This window comes from Thermobia domestica, chromosome 4 (genome assembly GCF_964235325.1).
Source record: "Thermobia domestica chromosome 4, izTheDome1.hap1.1, whole genome shotgun sequence".
Classification (NCBI taxonomy): domain Eukaryota; kingdom Metazoa; phylum Arthropoda; class Insecta; order Zygentoma; family Lepismatidae; genus Thermobia; species Thermobia domestica.
In genome coordinates, this window is record NC_137457.1 from 144,783,990 (window position 1) to 144,806,167 (window position 22,178).

General features: G+C 32.8%; 1 protein-coding gene across 1 annotated transcript in view; it reads left to right on the top strand.

The window, feature by feature from the left end:
- LOC145682902 (uncharacterized) overlaps window positions 1–22,178 on the top strand; it is a 1,185,542-nt gene that overhangs the window by 114,119 nt on the left and 1,049,245 nt on the right. The gene's annotated exons all lie outside the window — the stretch shown is intronic.

Consider the following 22,178-nt stretch of genomic DNA (forward strand, 5'->3'; position numbering starts at 1 on the left):
TGATGTTAGCCTTAATCTGGTGTGTGAAAAGTACCTCCGTATAACAATTTACATGGTTCAAAGCTAACTTCAAAACGTTACTCAAAGTACAATTTTTAAATTAGACATCAAGTGTCACAAAACTCCTAGTTATTTACATTCTACAGATGAATTAAGGCTTTCAAAATCAAAGTACATAGTGAGCATAATTAGATTTGCTATAATTCATAGTTATTAAAACACTCCGCTGGTATTTTATTTTCTTGTTTATTTGCCTGTATCATTCCTAAACTATTTTCGAAAACAATGGTACTTTGCTTATATTTTATCTTATTTTGATACTTTTTCTTTTTGAAGAACACGTTCATAGATTAGGTGAACTGCAAAACAATACTATTTTTCTTCCTTTTTTAAGTTTGAATTTTATTAGATTCAGTATTAACAAAATTATAGGTTGTTTAACAGAAACTATTGAAACCTTTTTTCCATGATGATTGCATCATACAAGCTGTTATCAAATCTTAAGCTTAGGTCTGAATGATAACATAATCGAAAATTTTAATGTTCGAATGACAAGCCAAGAGACAAATTCGTTCAATATTTTTCTCTATCACGAACTTAAGTTTTAAATTGTTTCTTTTTACAAGATTAAATGGAGAGGAGAATGTTTAAGAAACAATTGAAATTTCTATCAACACTTTTTTGGAACTTACATATATACGTATATAGGGTAAAGGCACCAGTGGTTGCCACTTTAAGCTTGGAAACGTACTCGCTATTCTCTTCTCTGAGCATCTTGAATCTTTCGGCGCTCTACCATACTTGGAAAGACATATTGATACTTCCTATACATGGCTATATAGAATTCAAAGTGGAATGGCCGTTGAAAGAAAAGCAATATATTTTTAAACCCTTTTATTGCACCACTAATCGTCACATCAAAACTAAATATTTCAGTAGTCGTCAGAGACTTTTTACCACTCTCTGTCACTCACATAACACGGCATAATTTATTCAAAATCTGACTGTGTATTAGTTTAAGGTTAAGAACGGACTATAAAGTACATTGCTATTAAGTACCTGTACGTCATTTCTAGATTCAAGAAATAAAATAAAAATGTTTTTACGTACCTTTTTGAAAGCAATTTCAGAATGATAAATGATAATTAAATACAAAGGTTAATTGTATAGCACTTTAAGCTTAAAGTATAATATAAAACTACTTTTAGTAATATACTTCACGTTAAGGATTCAAGAATGAAAATAAAAATGATTTTAGCTACCTGCATTGTATTTCCATGTTGTTATTGCTCATTAGCATTTTTTTCTATAACTCATGATCAGTCCTAAGGATACACGCGCGACAAGGTTTGAGGATGTCTCCTCTTGAAAATTAGCCACGAAGATACTATCTCGTCCCGGAAAATATCTGTCTCTATTGGCAGTGCTGTGTCTCGTCTATGGGTGGAAACGAAAATTGTTTTGTCTCGTCTCGTCCACATCCTTAGCCATCCAAAAATTTCGTTTCGGAGGGGATTCTGTAGAGCATCAAATGTAGATATCGATAATCAATATTCACAAAATATCCAAACCTGTTCGATATATCAAATATCGAAACTTGTTCGATATATCGAAATATATAACATTATCAAAATATCTTGATTGCCATTAAACTGTGTACTAAGGTACATATATTAGTTTTGTGAAAGTATGGGTCATGATAAGGGCCATTTTCTGCTATCAATAAATTTCTATGAAAGTTGATACATGTAATCTACAACATATTCCACGTGAAAAACCGTTTCGATTAAGTTGAGATCATTTCCGCTTGCCCCTATAGAGCATCGGGAATTTACTTCTGATCCCAACCTTCGAAAAGTCGTGGTGGGTGCATGATAAACGAATTTGCGTGAAAAGCGGCAACATGACGGGGAAATTCGTAATAATGTTTTTTAAACTGATATAAACACGTAGAATAAAAGAATAGCAAGGCCACAGGTTTACTGGTTACATTATGAGAGGAATGTATTTAAGAAAAAGAGTGTTCGCAGATGTAGTAGCCTTCGCTGCTACAAGGAGATACAAAAGAAACCCAAAACGACTAAAACTGCAACGCAGGATACAACGTCCGACTTGCTCTCATCCTCGGCCCAAAAGAAGCCATCCGTCTGTAACTCAACACCAAAGATAAACCATCAAGCCAACCCTCAACGTCAGCCCATGACAGGCCATCATATTTACCCTCAACACCAATCAGAGAAAAACCAGCGGTGGGTCACAGTAAATTTTACGAAACGACATTTCATTAAAGGCACCGAAGAGGATCCAGAGTTTCTTCCAGGAGCAAATCAGTAGCATGTAGAAAGCCCAAAAAACGATAACACTTCCCCTGAAAAGGTCCTCTTGTGCTCAGAATAAATGCATTATCTGCCAAAACGGTTCACGGTTGATTGTACTTCCCGTTCAGGTAAAACCAACTTATGATGGTCGTCTACAGTGTCGGGTATGTGCTATTTGTGTTGGGTCCTTACTAGGCTAAAGACTCCTATGCAGTGATTACGGACAAAATACTCCTTGCTGATATTGAAAAGATGTGTGCCTGATTAAAAGAAGATTATGTATTCGTCATAGACAGGGGTTTCAGGGACTCACTGCACCTACTGGAAGACCTCGGATCCCATGATCAAATACCGCGCTTCTTTCAAAAGACACAGAATAAAATACAACAATGGAAGCAAACCAGTCCCGTAGGTAGCAAAAATAAGATGGATTGTCGAATCCGCCATTTCCGGAATGAAGAGATTGAAAGCCCTGGAACACATCATACCTAATACCAAGATTCCACATATTGGGGACTATGTGCGAATCGTTTATGCGCTTTCCAATACATATAGGCCTCCACCCATACTTGACACCTCGCTCGACAAGTATATTGCTAGAAATATGGGGGCTCCTCTTCACAAGGAAAACAAACTCCAAACATCGGTAAACATTAAAGGTTGGAACCGCGAGCACAGCAAAATGAAATGGGCTTCGATGGATCTGGCAGATCTCCCGAAATTTCCTGTATTGTCCGAAGAGATGCTAGGTGAACTGACTCTCGGCGTATACCAGTTTAAACAAGTTAAAATTTATACTAGTAAGATTTGAACACTGGAGGCGCCTATCAATATTTTTTATAATCGCAGGCACGACCCAACCGCATTCCATGAAACTGCATCCTATGAGGATTTTGTCGAAAATGACAAGGTTATGGTGGATGATGACTGGACTGACGACCTTGATTTAACCTCGATATCTTCACATATTTTCCTCTGATAGCTTTCTTTGCACAATTGACTATTATTGCTTCACTGTGGATTAATATCATACAGGTAAGTTAAAGTGCAATGTTTATTTTTTATTTTTGGATATATAGCGGATTTCCAGAAAAAGCTGAGTGTGTAGTACATTCAAGCAGATATATCAAACTACAGTTTGACGAATTTTGATATGAAAATATAGGTTCAACGAACACGCTTTTTAAAAAATAAATTGCTGTCAGAATGTAACAAATAAACCTCTGGTCTCCCTATTTGCTTATTTTATGTGCTTTTATGAGCGGATCAAAACATGATTAGAGATCTTCCCACCGTACTACTGCTTTCGTTGCAAATCCGCTTATCACGCACCCCCCTCGACGTTTCGAAAGTTGGAGTCAGGGATAAATTCCGGACGCTGTACATGGACAACCAGAAATGATCTCAACATAATCTAAAATACATTTCGCGCGAAATATGGTGTAGACTACAGGTATCAACGTTCATAAGAATCCATTGATAGCAGAAAATATCCCTTATCCATGACCCATCCTTTCTCCTCTTTCTAGAGGAGACCCAAAAAGTCAATATACATAACAGTCTCGATATTTTTGACGTCATGAAAAACATAATTTCTAATATGTTGGTTCTTTTATTACATACTGGCATGGAGTTTTCACTATTCAATAAAGCTGAATGTACTCCTTGAGTTGTTCGAAATAAATTGAAAACTGAAGTAACCCAGTTTTCAATAAACTGGGTTTCATAAACCCCATGCTACCCCTAATAACCATGGGTATATAAAGTTGTTATCGGTTATGGATATTCTAAGAGTTGTTGTTAGGTTTCCGTAATAATGTGTTCAAAATTGTACCGTTTCGGACGCAAACCCCACATATCTATGGTGCCACTATTTATTTCTTCATATTTCATTAACCGTTATGTGTAACGGGAGTTTACCACACACTTGTAACGGCAGTAACACCGTGTAACAGGAGTAAATACACACTTGTAAAGTTCTTTATAACTTTGTTAAGACAAGTTTCGGCAATGTTTAGAAATGCAAGTTTCGGGTATCCCATGATAGCCCCAAACCCCATAGTTGTATGTGTTTGTTTTGGACTGAAACTGCTTCTGAGATTACTGAAAGGCCTCAATAATTAGTTTTTCGAAGTTGTACCATCTAGTACTCAAACCCCACACATGTATGGTGTCCCATTTTTCTATTTCCCCATATTTCAGTAACCATGAGGTGTAGCTTGTTGCAGTTTTCGGTTAACTGGTATATCTAACATTCTTTAGAAAATTTCAGACATATCTCTCAAAAAACTTGAAAATGCAAAAATTAGGTACTCCCAAACCCCACTGGGCTACACAACAAATATATCGTGATAATTCATTTTCTATTATTTTTAAGTCTCAATAGGGTGAACCTTTCTTCTTGTAGGAGAGAATATATTATGTCTAACTTACGGTGCATATATATTTTGATTCTTCAAGCCGCTTCAATATTGTATGCTAACACTGGGGCATATTCTGTTCAAACAGCAAATAAATGCAGTGTAGTTAATATGAACAATTTATGTGACATGTGTCCGCTAACGCCGTACTTTTCTCCTGGTTCTTACTATATTGTTCAAAATTATTGTAATTTGTAATAATTCCTATTGCGCTTCAGCATTTTGTTCAATCCTTCTGAAGTGGTCCAAACATTGGGAAAATGGTTTCTCGACCATCTCCAAAATTTTTAAAAATTGCAGCGTCATGAACCTTGTGCATGAGAAGGTCAATAACACTGTTCACGTTGCCTTATGTACAAGTGTTCCTGAATGGCGGCAATCTGTGTTATGTGTTTAGTGCCAATTTTTGAAGATGGAACCAACGCCACTTGCAAGCTTTTGCACAAGTGAACCAAAAACAAAGCTGACCTAGTTACTGAATCATACGTAGTTTTTAAGGTCTAGCATGAAACATATCAAAAAAATTAAATTTTTCCTGTCTACTACCATCATCACGACTGTCTACCATCATCCTGTCTACTGCTTTCTTCGCGGTTTTTCCCTGTCCTCACTCCTTTTTCCTTGTACTATCAGTCACGATTTCTTTACACTCATTTATCCATATACAGAATTACTTTGTGGTCTTAGGAGCAATTTTAGCATTTTGCCCTCCTGAGATATTACGCCCCAAACATGGCATCAAAATTAAAAACTTCCACTTTCTTGCCCCCATAAATCTACGATGTCAGTAGTATCATGGTCTAGATATTTCTGCAATGAATATTGTTATTGTCCTTCTCATACACAAGATTCGTCAACTCAAATTTCTATAATTTTCGGAGATGTTCGAGCAACCACCTGTGGACAACTTCGTATGGACTGACCTATTTTTGAAGTACGTTATTAGCTAATATCCATTCTGGTTTCATTCTCTTAAAGTTTTGACTTTGTTGAACTAGTAACAGTACAAAATATTGAGGAAAACATTAAAATTTAAAATCCTTTTCACTTTAATTGCAGATGCAATTTGATCAGCATGAAGAAATTTGGGTTTCTACACACGATGCATATTGGACGTACTCGTTGTATATATAAAAAATTACAGTAAGATAATGTATAGAGATGCATTGCTGTACATTCGACAAAAAACAAGTAACGGTTACTGCACACAGTTAAGACATATACTGCCGACTGAGCTCGAAACTCGCGAATGATGATTTTCTATACTGATTTTATTTTTATTATTCTGCTTTATGTTAACATTCTTGTTCTTAATATGCTTTGATTTGGAGTAATATTCTTGACATGTACCGATTCATCATTTGGCTTATAAATTGACACGTTTTGATTGATGTTAATTTAATATTAACTACAATTACCTCTTAGCTTATGCACAGTGTCAACATAGAAATGAATAACTTCCGATTTTATAAACCAAACTTCTATAGGTGAAGAAACATTATTTTTTAAGAATGAAAATTAATAAAGAAACACATAACCTTTACACAAGGAAGTTTGGTATATAAAATAGGAAATTCCTGGATTTATGTTTAATGATTTCTTTCGTATTTGTTCATCATCATCAGACACAGGGTAGTCCAGGCACAACTGAGAGTTCTAGTACTCTGTGTGGTTTTCGAGAGAACGAACACCTACGTAAAGAATGGAGATCGTGTGACTGGAAAGAATCGAGTGCGTAGCGAATTGGACATAAGCCTAAAGGTCCAGGGTTGGATTCTGGGTAAAGTCACAGTTTTAACTTTTAAAAAAGAATGCAGAATGTCATTGTTACGTCTATCAAAGGTTGCGTACTTTTGGGAAATGTCGGAATACAATAATGTGTCCATGTGCATCGAGCACCGATGATGATGCGCGAGTATCCATTTCTTTCAAATGCACTTAGGTAGCGTTTTCAAATGTTAGTGTAGCTACATATTCAATTAACATCAAAACACAACGAAACGTTATGTGAATAAAACTAAACAGAAAAACAATACCGATTTATTAGAAGTCACTATCACAAATATTAGTGTACTTGCCGAGTGTTAGATAGTGTTTCAATCGCATGCGATAATCGTTACTTTCTTTCTGTTAAATGGTACAGAAATGAACATATGTCACTGCTTTTCTGTACTTGGTTGCCGAAGGAGTAGAAAAATGATTTTCACAGACATACATTTCAAGAAAGTGCTACCTATTAAATCTCTTACAAGTAAACCTTATCTCCTTTGATACCGGTTTTCTGGAAACACATACATCTTCGAAAAGATTATGTAAAAAGTAGAAATACTGGGAAATATGAGGGGCAGAGGGACAAGCGTTCAGGAGCTATACGACCCACAAAGTATCATGATACTGTTTGAAATCTGACAACCAACGTCTCCAAAATGCACTTTCCAAGTATTGGTATATAATAATAATATGTTAATAAGGTTGGAGTGTGAAACATAAAGGTAGAAACAACGCGTTGAAATGAAATAAAACAATCGCGTAGGTGTACAAAAGGAAATGTTATTGGAGTCAATCCAAATCGATTACAGGAGACAACAATTCATCAAATAAACAGTGAGAAGGGCAGAAAATTACTTCAGAATGAGCACATTTTATAAACGCGACAGCGTCACACTTTCCACACTCATCATTTTTCAATTAATCGAAACAGTAATCCAATGGCGCAATCCACATTCATGGTTCTTAGTCCTAGTATCCGCCCTTATGAAAAGCGTACTTAATCAATTTCTTGAAACGGAGAACGCTGAACTGATATAGGGAAAAGGCCTGCAGGGCAGAATGTGTTCCTGTGTCTCGATAATGATTGTGTGCCTTGTGTAACGAACGAACGATTTATACAATCGGAAAAAGTGAATATCCAGAGGCTGGATCTTTGCAGTACATTCTTCAGGTGTCAGTTCTTTTTGTAGGACTTTACCATTAGGTACTTCGGAATCAGAAAATGCATGATTTTTGTTCAATCCCAATGCATCCACCAAAAGCAGAATATCCGTCCTGTCTTCAGGAATACTTTGCCAAAATTCTTCACGATAGAACCGTTTGTGATATGCTTCTACATGGTCTTGGGTAGGCATATACAAATGATCGACAATAACCGGTATTAGTGTTGAATCCGATAGCGTTCAAGTCCAAAGTCTGGCCCGCAACTTGGGTAGGAAGAGACAGGCGGGAAACCGGGAAATTTCCCGTTGGGGCTTGGGCGGTGTTTTTTTTTGGAAGGTCCTTCGCCTTTTATCGTAAGTAGCGGTAGACCTATACTTACCAAAAAGCACATGTCACGCATTCCTGGCGTACGGGAGTAACGGAACGGAGAACAATAACAGGTCGAGTTACACCAATACAGTCAGCTAGTCCTAGACCAGCATTGGTAGCCCATGATGTTGCGAAAACAGCCTTTCCTCATTTTTCGTAATTTAACCTTCAAAGGTTCTTGATTTCCTAGTCTGCTTTATAATTTTATTGAAGTATTTAGCTAAACTGAAATCTCAAATGTTACCATAATTTGAAACTAAATATTAATTTAGATTTTATAGCACCATTGCTATCCGTATAGAAAATATACACGGCCAGATTAAGACCATTGAGGGCTCTGAAGAGGAAGAATATAAAGGGCCCAACTAAAACTATTATGATGGTCACACTGTTAACAGAAAATTCATGTCATGTTTTTTACACTTTTATGATGACATTTGTTTTGAATAATTAAAAAAAAAACTTTTGGGGCCCTCTTGGTCACGAAATTCTGAAGCAAAAAATGAAAACTCAACTCAATTTTTACTTTTTCTGAAAAATAGGGAAATATTCATATCTTAACAGGAAAATTCCCGAAGCAATCGCTATGTTGCAGATAAATAGCTTTTTTAAATGGTGCATTTTAAAACGCATGTTAAGCGCATCGTAAGGGGCCCTGTAAAGATGCAAATTTAAGTCATTTTTCAAGCCGTTAGGACGAAAATGCTTAAAGACAATAAATAAAATTAAATAATTCGTATCTTACTTTAAAAGAAACTATCTACAGGCCGTGTGGTTCAGTGTGAAATAATTTTTGTGAGTCCATGGTCTTGGCTTATGCGAAATAAGTACAATTATACACTTGTTCTTTTTATGTTTACTGTCAATAAGAGGTACGTACATGTTGACTAGGAAATAGTATATACATGTACACGGGCCCCCTAGAAAGTACTTCCCGCTTTGTCCCTGGGTTGCAGTACGCCCTGGGAAGAGATATATAAAAATGACTGGAAATGGCCGATATTGTGTCAAGTCCATAGTTCTTGGGGTGGCTGAGATGAAAAGTGTCATTTCCGATGGTATTTAAATTAAAATTCAGCGCCGCAACTTGGGAGAGAGAGAAAGAATGGATTTATAAAAATGATCGAAAGTGGTTAATATTAGTGTTGGATCCATAGTTTTCGGGGTGTCTGATACTTTTGTCGAATTCATAGTTTTTGTTGTTGCAGAGTTCATAGGTGACAGCTTTGGCGCCCGTTATACCCAAAATTAAACATATTCTCGCCGTGCGAAGAACGGTAATTTTGTTAGTATTTAATAATAACGAATGGAAATTTCACATGTTAAATTTTCTAATATGTTTCTCACTGCTCAAAATTACGAACTTATGCCGTGTATGTGTAATTAAGATCATCTCTCAGTAGGGTATGTATGTATGTTCTAGGACACTTTTCTCCCTTCCTCCCATAACTGCCAAAAATTACAAATCCATCACTAGCCATAGTACTTTAACAAAGAAGAATAGCACAAAGTAGATTGGATAATTGCACTGCATATAGGTATTTATGACATTTAAAAATCAAACAAAATGAACTAAGTATTTTGAATATTTTATATTTAATAAATCATGAAAAAGTGTGTAATTTGTGGAGAATTAAAACAATACCAAGAGTTCTCTAGAAATGGTAATACAAGACGAGATCAGTGTAAAGCATATCGGAATAAAATGAGCAAACAAAATGATGAAACAGAAAAAATGGGTGCGTTTTTCTTATCGTGTAAATCCTGAACAATTATCTGAAAAAGAATTTATAGACTTACAAAACGAACTGAATTATATCAAACTAATTTTTTTAGAATTTTACATTGGCTATAAGAATGGAAAAGTTCAACTTGATGAAAGAGCAAAATATCATCTTAATAAAATACACGAGCTGTGGAATAATGCATTACCCTATAAGAATTTATACTACTATTTCAGCTTTAAGAACCATCATATCTTTATCAATCATATTAATAATAAGAAGTGGATTGATTATATAAATGCATTTTTGAAATGGGGGATAAGGATGATGTCTTATTCAAATTGGAAGTAAAGATAAATAAACTACTGTTTTATGACATTTAAAGTCATAAAAACTTACATCTAAAATATTACAATGGAATCCTGCACAAAATATATTTATTGCATCTTAATGTGCAGTTTATAAGCTTTCATTTGACACTTGTATCATGAAAATCCGTTGATAATTAGCTTTAAAAACTCAATAAGAAGGAATACATACAACTCCGGAACAGGTGATCTGTCACTGATTCATTTTGAACGATTCCGGTACCAGCACAGGACCGTCTAATCCGATTCTCTTTCCTTCTCCTCACATCAACATACATATATACACATTAGCATCTCTTCCTTCAACACAACTCCTAGTTAGCAGTCGAGAGGGCGCTCTATCTGACGTAGTCTCCTCGAAGAGGAATACATCATTAATGACGTCATTCAATCCGTGACGAAATATCTCTCGAGTTTCTTTCTCTCTCTCTCCCATCAACACTCAGCGATACCAGAATATCAGAACTAAATCCTAAGTTGCAAGACGAAAAAAGAAAAAGTCAGTGTTGCCAACTCAATATTTTTTCCGGAACGTTCCAGGATTTAATTTTTCAAGATATCGCTTTAAAACATATCGGGATGAATTTACCCCATTACTAATAAATATGATAATTGTTAAAAATGAGTTGGCAACACTGGCAGTCACCCCCAAATAAAGTTAACATTCAATAGCTCGTTCCCTAATTAACGGATTTAAAAAATTAAAACGGTAAATGAATACTAATAACACAACCAATTTTATAAAATGCATAAATGGTTGCATAACCCAAAGCATATTTTTCCCTTTTTTAATATCTCTACAAAATTTCATTAAATCGGAAAAATAAAAACATTATCATAATTCAAATAAAATTTTAAGACTTTTTTAAAGAATAATATTTTCCCGAAAACTCAAAAATAAACCCGTAAAAAATTCCCAAAATTTCGAATTTGCTGTAACTTCATCAAATATTAACCGATTTTCAAAATTCAAACGGCAATCAATAGACAAATAAATTTCCTATCTATCGAATGTCTTACAAATTGCATAACTCTAAGGATATAATTACAAAAGCTCAAATAAATCCCATATTTATACATGAATCTTTAAAATTTAAATGACATTATGTTCTGTATATCCAAAGGTCTTAGTTTTTATAGTCTTGATACTATAAAAACACTTACACACTTAAAACATACTTAAAATTACGAGTTCGGATACTGATAATGGAATCTTCTGCTAACCTCGTTCTCTATAGGAAACAATGACTTCTTAAACTCTGTCCACTGATCATAATTCAAGCTGAATAGACAGCCGTTAATATCAAAAACTACTTGAACTTCGGTTTGCACATTTTTTATAATTACATTGAAATTATTAGTAAGTATAAATTTCTTTTGAGGATCCATTCTATCCACTCCATTTTTTACTTCTGACGCCATATATTTGATCATTTTTTTACTTTTTTTATTCACAAAACCGATCATCATATGAAATTTACATACAGAACTCAACAGTTGGATAATTATCTTTTAAACCAGTGTATTTGATTTTTATTCCATCTTTAACGATCTCATCAATCATTTTATCTGTTAAGTGTTTTGTAAATCTAGGCGGAAGAAAGACCTTAAACTCCTCACACTCAACTAAAATGTTCTTTTCATACTTAGTTTTAATCTTTTCCATTTTCACAATCTTATATTCTGTATTTAATTCTAATTCTCTTAATCCAACTTCCAAGTTTATTTAAAAGTTCAATATGACTCGCCATCGTATTTATTATATTAAACTTTTTAAAAATCAGTTTCTAATAGCCTCTCGGAGAGCAACTTTCACGTTGATATTGAAGACAGGCACGAGTTGAAGTCCTTTACAGACGTCGGGAAAATCGACGGCCGTTGTGTAGATGTTAAAACAATCTTCATCAACGACTTTAACCTAGTGAAGAATTACACTTCTAACATGGAGAAATATGTGTTTAAAAATTATGGTAGAGAAAAGGTTTCAGAGCTCATATTTTTATAATATTCTCTCTTTGAAGCTATCAAGGATCTGGGGTCCACCAGCACTGGACCCCTTTCAAACATACAACCTCATACAATTTTCATTAACGAGCCTGGTCTACACTCATTCCTAACAAGCTCCAAAAAGCCTAAAGCAGAACCGTTTCAAGATTGGGGGTCCCAGAAACAGGGAGTCACACGAAGCCTTTGGAGTCACACGGAGCCATTGGAGTCGCTTAGAGACTTTGGAGTCGGTTATCGAGGTTAGTCTCTAGATTGTATGTGGTTGTGGATTAACACGGGGCATTGATTCAATGCCCCTAACTTCTGAAAAATTTTTCTTATCTTCTTCGTGTACATGATCTTGGATGGCGTTTCTGGGTTGTGAACACTCTAAAATTGTGGCAACGTCTTTACCTTTGAACCATACATTGCCTTCTACGTCTAATAGTTTTTATAGTCTGATACTATAAAACACTTATACAGTTAAAACATACTTAAAATTACAAGTTCGGATATTGATAACGAAATCATAAAAACACTTATACAATTAAAACATACTTAAAATTACTATCTAAAACTCTTCTACTACTTTCTCATTCTTGGGATCATATGCAAAGTTCTTTTGTTCAATTAAAATCGCATAGCATATAGTATTAGCAGCCACAGCTTCTGTAAAGTCTACTACAATCTTTATGTTTGTTCTCTCATTTACCGATACATTCTTCCTCTTACTACAATTAATCACATACATTGGTCTGTTATCTATAAACTCTTTAGGGTCATAGTACATTTCGGTATTGCCACATGTTATTCTCTTAAATGCAGTATAATCTTCGTACATCTTAAAATAATCCCTGTTGGCAATATCTAAGTTTCTTGATTCTTTTGGAAATACCTCATTCCTCCCATTCTTAAGATAGATATTCTTTACCTTACAATGATCAAACTTACTTGCATCTGCTGTTTGTTTGCCACTTCTATCAGTTTGGAACACTACAACTACGAAATCAGGCATATCAAATTGACTAGAATTAAATTGAGTAGTAACATCAAACTCCAAGAAAGAACATTCTTTTGAACACATTGATAAGTATGGAATGAAAACATGATTTTAGGTTCTTTAAGAATATTCAAATTTAACTTGTTTTCATAATTAGATTCGTATTCAACAATAGGCATTCTTATTTCCATACTTTTTATTGTTATTTTTCCATCATGAGGAGCTGCTGCACCTGCTCCTGATCAAGCCCATTTGTACAAGACATCGTTATTGTTGTTAGCTTTTGTAAATGTTATTCTCAATCCACCTGTCCACATAACCTCTTTATAATCACTTAAAAAGCCTGGAATTAATCTTAATGGGTACAAAACACTAAAGTCCTTTCTTAGACCAAGTTTATCATCTGTTCCAAATCCTGCTTGTTTTAGATATTCAACTTCTGGTTTGGAAATCTTTAGTGTTCTGATAGCTATAGATGTTATTCCAGGTAGTTCAATCTTATCTATAACAACTCCATGCTTTCTAACCTAAATTTGAGAAAAGAAGAATGGTAAGAAGTTATCTACAAGTTTTATAGTATCATTTGCACCAAATGTTCCTCCAACTGATGCAGCAAAAACTTCAAAAGTCATATGACAATCTCCTTTGTGTGGATGTATGAAGCCATCTACCACATCGAAATCAAACTCAATATCTTTGTTAGCTTCATTCAAATTATTAAATGTTCTTGTGTTATATAGAAGTAATTATTGTTTAACCAACCTGGCTGTAATAAGAAATTAAATAACAAAAACGTCTAACCACACCCAGATGGACCCACGATAAGACATCGAATATCGTCAGGTATAAGTTCTCCATTTCTTTTCTTAGCTGTTGTTTCTTTTATCATCTCTTTTACATCCCAATTAATAGTTTTCTTACTCATTTATTATAGAGAAAATCGTCTCTTTTATGATCTTATATCTTTAAGTTGTTTTTTTCTGATCTTAAGCAACATATCTTTCATATATTCGTTATCCATTTCACCATTTAATGTTATTATCACCTCTAACTGTTCTTTAAATGAGTTAATACAAGTGACAATGGTTTGCTTATGTTTAACTTAGAAGACAAACATGTTATTATAGCACTTCCAGTTGCAAGAGATGTTGTTAATATTGAGTAAATTGTTACAGGTATAAAAATATTAATAAACCCAGTTGTTGCAGAAAGTATAACTGATAACGTGATCAAAGTGTAGTATGCATATTTAACAATTCGTAGTTTTCTCTTTTTCTTCTTTAAACTGTATTCTAACTTTTGAATGACATCTTCTATTAACTTGATTACTTTCTCTCTTGGAATATCTCCAGGTAAATCAAACACATTCATTTATTATATAATAAATGGCTAAGGTATTTAAGTTAACGAGTGATACTTCTGTTTTAAAGAAGAAACTCCATTATGAATTAGACAACAGTAACAGCAATTTAAGTATAGGACTAGTTGGGTTTTACAGTATATATCTGACACCAAACGTTACACATAATGCGTGGTTTAACTATGGAGATGAACCTGTTCTTATACCAAATGGTCAATACAGCTTAAACAGTCTTAATCATTATTTAAAATCTCGCTCCATAAACATAACGTTAAAAGAGGATCATATAACAAATAGAGTAAAAATAGAAACATGTGATATTGATATCGTAATAGGAAATGTAGGTACTGTCCTCGGGTTTAATGCTCTTGAATTTTTAAAAAAGAACAAAACACATATTGGAAGTAAGTTACCAAAGTTTTACCCATTCGATACTATAAATGTTCACTATAATATAGCAGATGGTATGTTCGTTAAAGATACAGAATACACACATAGAGAAACAGGAATTATAGCATCATTTAAAACAGATTCCGAGTTTAAACATAGTATTATTTATGAGCCTACTTATCCATTATTTTTCCCTATATCCAAAGACAAGGTTGATAATTTTGAGATAAGGATAACAGATGAGAATGATTCCTTAATTGATTTTGGTGGAGCAACAACAACTGTACTTTTGCAAACTAAGATTTTCTCTTAAATAAATAGGAAGATGTGTTCTATTAAAGGTTGTATGTTTAGTGTTCCTTATAACGAACTAAAGGATCTAAATATTGATCATGTATTAACAAAGAAACAACTTAACGATAAAGCCAAGAAAATTAAAGAAGGTAAAGGAATGGATTTAACTTTAACTACTGCACAAATGAAAAAGATTAAGAAAGAGCATATGGGTGGTTTTAGTTTTACAATTCCAGCCATTTTAGCAGCTTTAAGAGCAGTTGGCTCATTAGCAGGTGGTGCAGCAGCGATTACTAAAACTGTACTTGATGCTAAGAAGAATAAACAAGAACTTGAAGAACAAAAAAGACACAATATGGCTATGGAAGAAAAGCAGGGGGCAGGTAAACCATAGAAGTCAAAAAACTAAAACCATTGACCAACTTCGATATAGAGAGGTTGGTTAAAGAATTAAAGATAAAACGATTTAGAGGTGTATTTATGAGTGATGAACTTCCACAAAAACCCTATGTACATGAGTGTGGTATAGTTAACCTTGATAAATCAGAAAACATTGGTACTCCTTGGATATGCCATTGGAAAGATAACAACATAAAGTACGTGTTTGATTCTTATGGTGGTGTTCCTCCTAAACAACTAGTACAATATCTTGGTACCAAAAACTTATTTTACAATGACGAACGAATACAAGACTATAATTCAGTTATATGTGGTCATCTTTGTGTTAAGGTTTTAAATCTTCTAAATCTTTTAAATCAAGGGTATTCTTTTAGTGATGTTATGTATATGATTAAAAATGATTAAGTTTAAGTGCTTTTATGGTATATCCATAAATGTTTTGTTTTAAGATAAATATGGAAGCTATACACAATAGATTTTTAGATTATTTTGAGAAGCATGAAGATGAACTAGATGCACTAGATAGATATAATTTTTATCACTATTTTCAGGATGTTAGCGAGATAGACTTAAAAGATAAAAACAACGTATATAATGTTATTGATTTATGGAAAACGTTAATACCAAAATTTTTGTACACGGAAGAAGAGTTGAAAAAGTTACGTCCAATAATTACCTTAAAGGAGTTGTCAAATTATAGCACCGCACCATTAAAATGCAGTAATTGTGGTAGTAAGTCATTAACAAAAGTGGGAGTACATACATTTGTGATTATTGTTTTGTAGCGAACGGTTTTTCTACAGTACTTGTGAAGGAATGGGAGCTGCTTGTTTGAGGAAACCATGGTATGATACTACAAAAATATTTAAGTTACAGTTATCTCGTTTGCAGGCTTTAAAGGATAGAATTATTCCCGAAGATGTGTTCAAGGTGTTAAATGATGAATTTAGAGATATATCAAAAGATTTAATATCAACAAAATATGTTCTAGAAGTACTAAAGAAAAAGAAATACACAAAATATTATGATGATGTTTATTTAATACACTATCACTTTACCGATCAAAAACCATTAAACTTACTACATATTGAAGAAACACTTATAAACGACTTCGAAAACTTATACGAAACCTTTAAGGAACTATATCCGAAAAGAGTATTGTATATTAACTTAAAATGTGTATTGTACCATCTGTTGAAAAAGCACGATGTTCATGTTGATATTGATTTTAAACACTCATCTAAACAAATAGAGATGCTAAATAAATGTTTTGAAAAAATAGGATGGACATTTTCTGTATAATAAATGAGTATGGATATATTTGGTAATGTTAAAGATAGAAAAGGTAATGTTGATATTAGTGAAGAAAAATTAAAATTGTTGGAGAATTTAAATGATGTTGTTAGCGTAAGTCAACTTAGATCAATAGAAGCTCAATTAGAGGATGATAGAAAACGATTTGAAGATGCATTAGAAACGTTACAAGACACATACATAAAGAAAGAAGATATTGAAAAGATTAGGATGGATACTACTAAATTGATTATGCAGAAAGAAACTGTACCTGTACTATATCGATTAAGAGCTAAAAACGTTAAGAAGCCAATCTTTAGAATATTTAATCTCTCTAACGGTTACAAATTTTTCTATAATGGGAAAATAATGCACATGGAATTAACTTTGAATAAATACTTTCTAGAGGTATATTTAGGTGATACTTTGATTGAAAATATACCTTTTAACTTTAACAAGAATGATATAATTACAATTAAACTAACTAAAAATTCAGCTATGGAAGAAGGTCAATTATTGTTTGTTGTAATGTACATAGAAATAGAGCTTTCCTAAAGACGTTTGCTTTATAATAAATATGGAAGGTAAAGACGTTGCTGACATACTTGGTTATGAGAAGACCGCAAACGCCATCCAAGATCATGTAGACGAAGAAGATAAGAAAAATTTTTCAGAAGTTAGGGGCATTGAATCAATGCCCCGCGTTAATCCACAACCACATACAATCTTCATCAACGAGTCTGGTCTGTATTCCTTAGTGTTATCATCAAAGAAGCCAAAAGCTAAAGAGTATAGTATTAGGTAGTGATAAATTTTAATTTTTTGTTGATTTTCTATACAATAAATAATGATGATGTATTGTGTTAAGTGTAATAAATTGACATATACGGAGAAAGATACCATTACAATTGAACAAACAAAGAATGGAAGATATCTAAAGAAAGGTATTTGTTCTGTATGTGGTGTTACTAAAACTCAATTCGTTAAAAAGCCTGATTGACTAGAAGAAGGTAAAGGTGTTAGAGAAGACATTATAGAAGAAATTCACAAACCATCCAGAAAAAACTTTGACAGATTAAGTGTAGTTATAAAAGGTATCGATGATCTTTGGCAAGCTGATCTTGTTGAAATGTATAGTGGAGTATTAAAAGGTGTTTCCAAATTAAATAAAGGGTATAAGTATCTGCTAACGATTATAGATGTGTTCTCGAAATATGCGTTTGCTGTTCCTGTTAAAGATAAGAGTGGTAAGAATGTCACAGAAGCATTCGAATCCATATTAAGAACAAGAAAACCTAATAACTTACAAACTGATCAAGGTAAAGAGTTTTACAATAAAGAATTTAAGAAGTTAATGGAGGAAAATAAGATTAATCATTACTCAACCTATAGTGGTAAGAAAGCTTCTGTTGTTGAAAGATTTAATAGAACACTTAAACAGAACATGTGGAAGAAATTTACAACACAAGGGAATTACAAATGGATGGTTAGTGAATATAATAATAGAGTATATAGAACAACTGGTTTAAAACCTATAGAAGTTAATAAGAAGAATGAGCAAACAATATTGGAGAAAGTGTATCAAAAAGAATATAAGCGTGTTAAGCCCAAATACAAGTTAGGTGATCATGTTCGTATAAGTAAATCGAAAGGGTTATTTGAGAAAGGATATACACCTAATTGGTCAACAGAAGTATTTGTTATTAGTGAAGTTATTCCATCTAATCCACCTACATATAGAATTAAAGATTTAGAAGAAGAGGATGTACAAGGTAGATTTTACGAACCAGAAATATTAAAGACGAAACATAAAGATGAATACTTGCTGGAAAAGGTGTTGAGAAAGAAAGGTGATAAAGTATATGTTAAATGGCTAGGTTTTGATGATTCACATGATAGTTGGATAGATAAAAGTAATGTTGTAATGTAAATATAAATGTTGTCTTTTATAGTTATTATTCCATAAAAGGCTAGTTTGACAAAATTCAAAGTTCCCAGGATTCTGGCCACTTCAAAAACTCATCTTACACAGTAATGAAACGTTACTCTTCACCATGGATGTTCAACTGGAGCAGATATGCTTCGGTAAAAATAATGATTTTCTATATAATAAATATGAGTATTATGGATAGTTTTCCTAGTTTAAACGATATTTGTTACGAACAGGTTAAAGACAATTATTGGTATGGTATTTTTGGTGATTTTAAATTGATTATAGATAAGAGTACAGGATACTTCAATGCTACTAAACTGTGTCAAGATGGTGAAAAAGAATTTAAACATTGGTTAGAAAATAAAGAATCGAAAGAACTCATAACATATATTTCCAGGGCCGGAGTTCCGGCTGTAGAAATTATTAAAAAAGTAGCACGTGGCAAAGGAGAAATATGGAATGAAATAAGAGGAACGTATGTTTGTAAAGAATTGATTCTAGATATATCACGATGGTTATCTCCAGAGTTTTATCTTAAATGTAATCAAATCATTATTAACTACTTCGTTAAAGACTTTCAAAAGCTATACCTTACTAACAACGATCAACTTCAAACAAGTCTACAAGAAATAGAACAACAAATGAATGAATTATGTATAAACAATGAGGATCATGAAAAGGGAATAAATCGTCTTAAAACAATCGCAGCACCATATACAGATGATGTTTCAAAAGATAATTGTCTAATCATATATAAGAAGAACAAACCTAATGATCCTTTCCCTTATTATGCTATCAGATGCCAAAAGAGAAGTCTATATAAGTCTCTTAATGAAGCAGAAGAAAAATATCCGAATCATGTAATAATATATGAAAAGTTTAGAGATCCTAACAGTATTAAGCTGTTCAATCTAATGCAGCAAGAACTAGATATTCGCAAAGGTAAGGGTAATGAGTTTTGTACGTCATTATCAGAAGAAGAATTGGTTAAAGAAATTGATTGTTTATATGATCGGTTATTATCTGATAATTAAGGTTAATATTAGATAATTAAGGCTACAACTATTATGATATAATAGTCATAAAACGTAATTAGTTAAACATTAAACAAACCATCTGTTGTAACATCGAATGCTAAATTCAATATACTACCTAAATCGGGATTATTGTGATATTTTCTTATTATAACTCTCCAATCTACGTAATGTCTAAATATATATATAAAGTCTAAAGACAGGTCTTGATAAATTGAAATGCTATCCCAATAAACGCGGTCTTTGAACTCTGCAATAAATTCTTCTGTTAAATTTTGAAACATCGAAATCATTTCCCAATCTACTTTGTCAGCGTAATCTCTTATAACTTTTTCTGATAATTGCTGAATCCTACATAAGCTCCACCAATGAACTCTATCTGCATGTTTTCGTATAAAGGCTTCAGAGAGTTTGCTTCCATAAGATATAGCAACAAAATCAACTTTTTCTATAAACTCATTAATAAATTCTTCAGATAGCTTTTGATTTAACGATACTTCTTCCCAATCAACTCTGTCTGCAAATTCTCTTATAAAGTCTTCTGATAAGTCTTGGCTTCCTGAAATAATATCCCAATCAACTTTATCAGCTAATTCTCTTATAAACTCTTCCGATAACTTTTTCCATTAACATATTTCACTCAAATTAACTTTCTGCAGATATTTGCGTATGAAGTCTTCTGTAATGTGATCATAGTTATATTCCTCCTTATAAGCATCATAACCTATAGATAACCATTGTTCATCAGTCAATGAGTCTAATATCTCATCTGACAAGTTCATAACGTTCACATAGAGAATGTTTTGTATAAGAAATGAGTTGTTTTCTTTAGTGGCTTTCTTGAACAAATGATCTAACATACCTATGGACACGCTAAAATTTATTTTGTCTTCATCATTATAACCACCAATATCTAAATATTTACATACACGATCAAATATAGGTTTGTAAGATAATATTTCCTTAGCACTAGTCATGTTTGTTTTTATTCTAGATTTTTTAAATTTATCTCGTTTTTGTTGGTTTTCTATATATAAAAAATTTGGAAGCACATTTTGATTTATTACATGATAGACTTAAACTAATTCATCATGATCTTAAACTTTTAGCAGCACTACTAGAGAAGCAAATACTGTTAAAGGAAAAAGAATTTTTAATAATGCAACAAAAAACATCTGATTTGAGTAGTGATGATGAATATAAATATGGTAGTGATGATTATGATGATGATGATGAGTAAGTTAACAAAAATGATTTAATTTTAATATGTGTATGTGTGACTTTGATGGGATATTCTCATCAAAGTCGTGTTCTAATACAACGTGTAATATGTAGACAATTGCAGGAGTGTACAATGTTAAGCGCTGTATAAGGATATATGGAATAAAAATATTACAAAAATGAACAGAAATAATCCGGCGAAGATAAAAATTGAGTAGTATCATTTTCTATATAATAAATAAGATGAGTAATTATAACAGATTTACTGTAATAGAGTTAAGACGACAATGTAAAGAGAGGGGAATCAGAAGGTATTCCCGATTAAGAAAAGCAGAACTGATAGACCTTCTTAAACATAATGATGATGAACAAAGCAGAAGACAGATTAGAAATATATTCCCATTTAAACAAAAAGTAATTGAAGAACCGAAACCAACACGTATACCTATAAAAGTAGAATTAGAAGAAATAGCACTCAAGAAGCGTTTACAAACTAGTAAACTAGTAAAGTTTACAAACTAGTAAAGTTGAAAACACAGGAAGTTATAAAGACCCAATAAAATTTTTAGATACAAGTGGAAGAGTTGCTATTAACAAAATCAAAGAGGAATTAAAATTTCATCCTGTTAAAGTTAACCTTGTTTTCATTTGTAACTATATTAAAGATAAAGAAATACAAGAGCGCAATTTTAAAACATCAAAAGAGAGAATATTAGAATCAACTGACTTAAGTGAATATATACATCATGCAAAACAAAAACTTCGTAGAGAAATGGAGGAGTTTGAAGGTAGAGGATCAGGATGGACATTGCACCAAATTAAATACTTACAAATCAGATTAAACAAGTAAGTACCATTAAGAGCTTCTTCCTTTATATAACTTCCTATACCAATTAAAGATAAGAAAGCAGTGATTAATGTTAAAAATAAAGACAGTAAATGTTTCTTATATTCTATTGCAAGTTACTTAAAACCTGTTGAAATACATCCTGAAAGACCTTCACATTATAAACAGCTTGTTAATGAGTTGCAAAAGAAGTATTGTGATAATATTGAATTTCCTGTGCAATTAAAAGATATTCCAAAATTTGAAAGAAGAAGTAATATCTCCATCAATGTTTACAGCTATGACAAG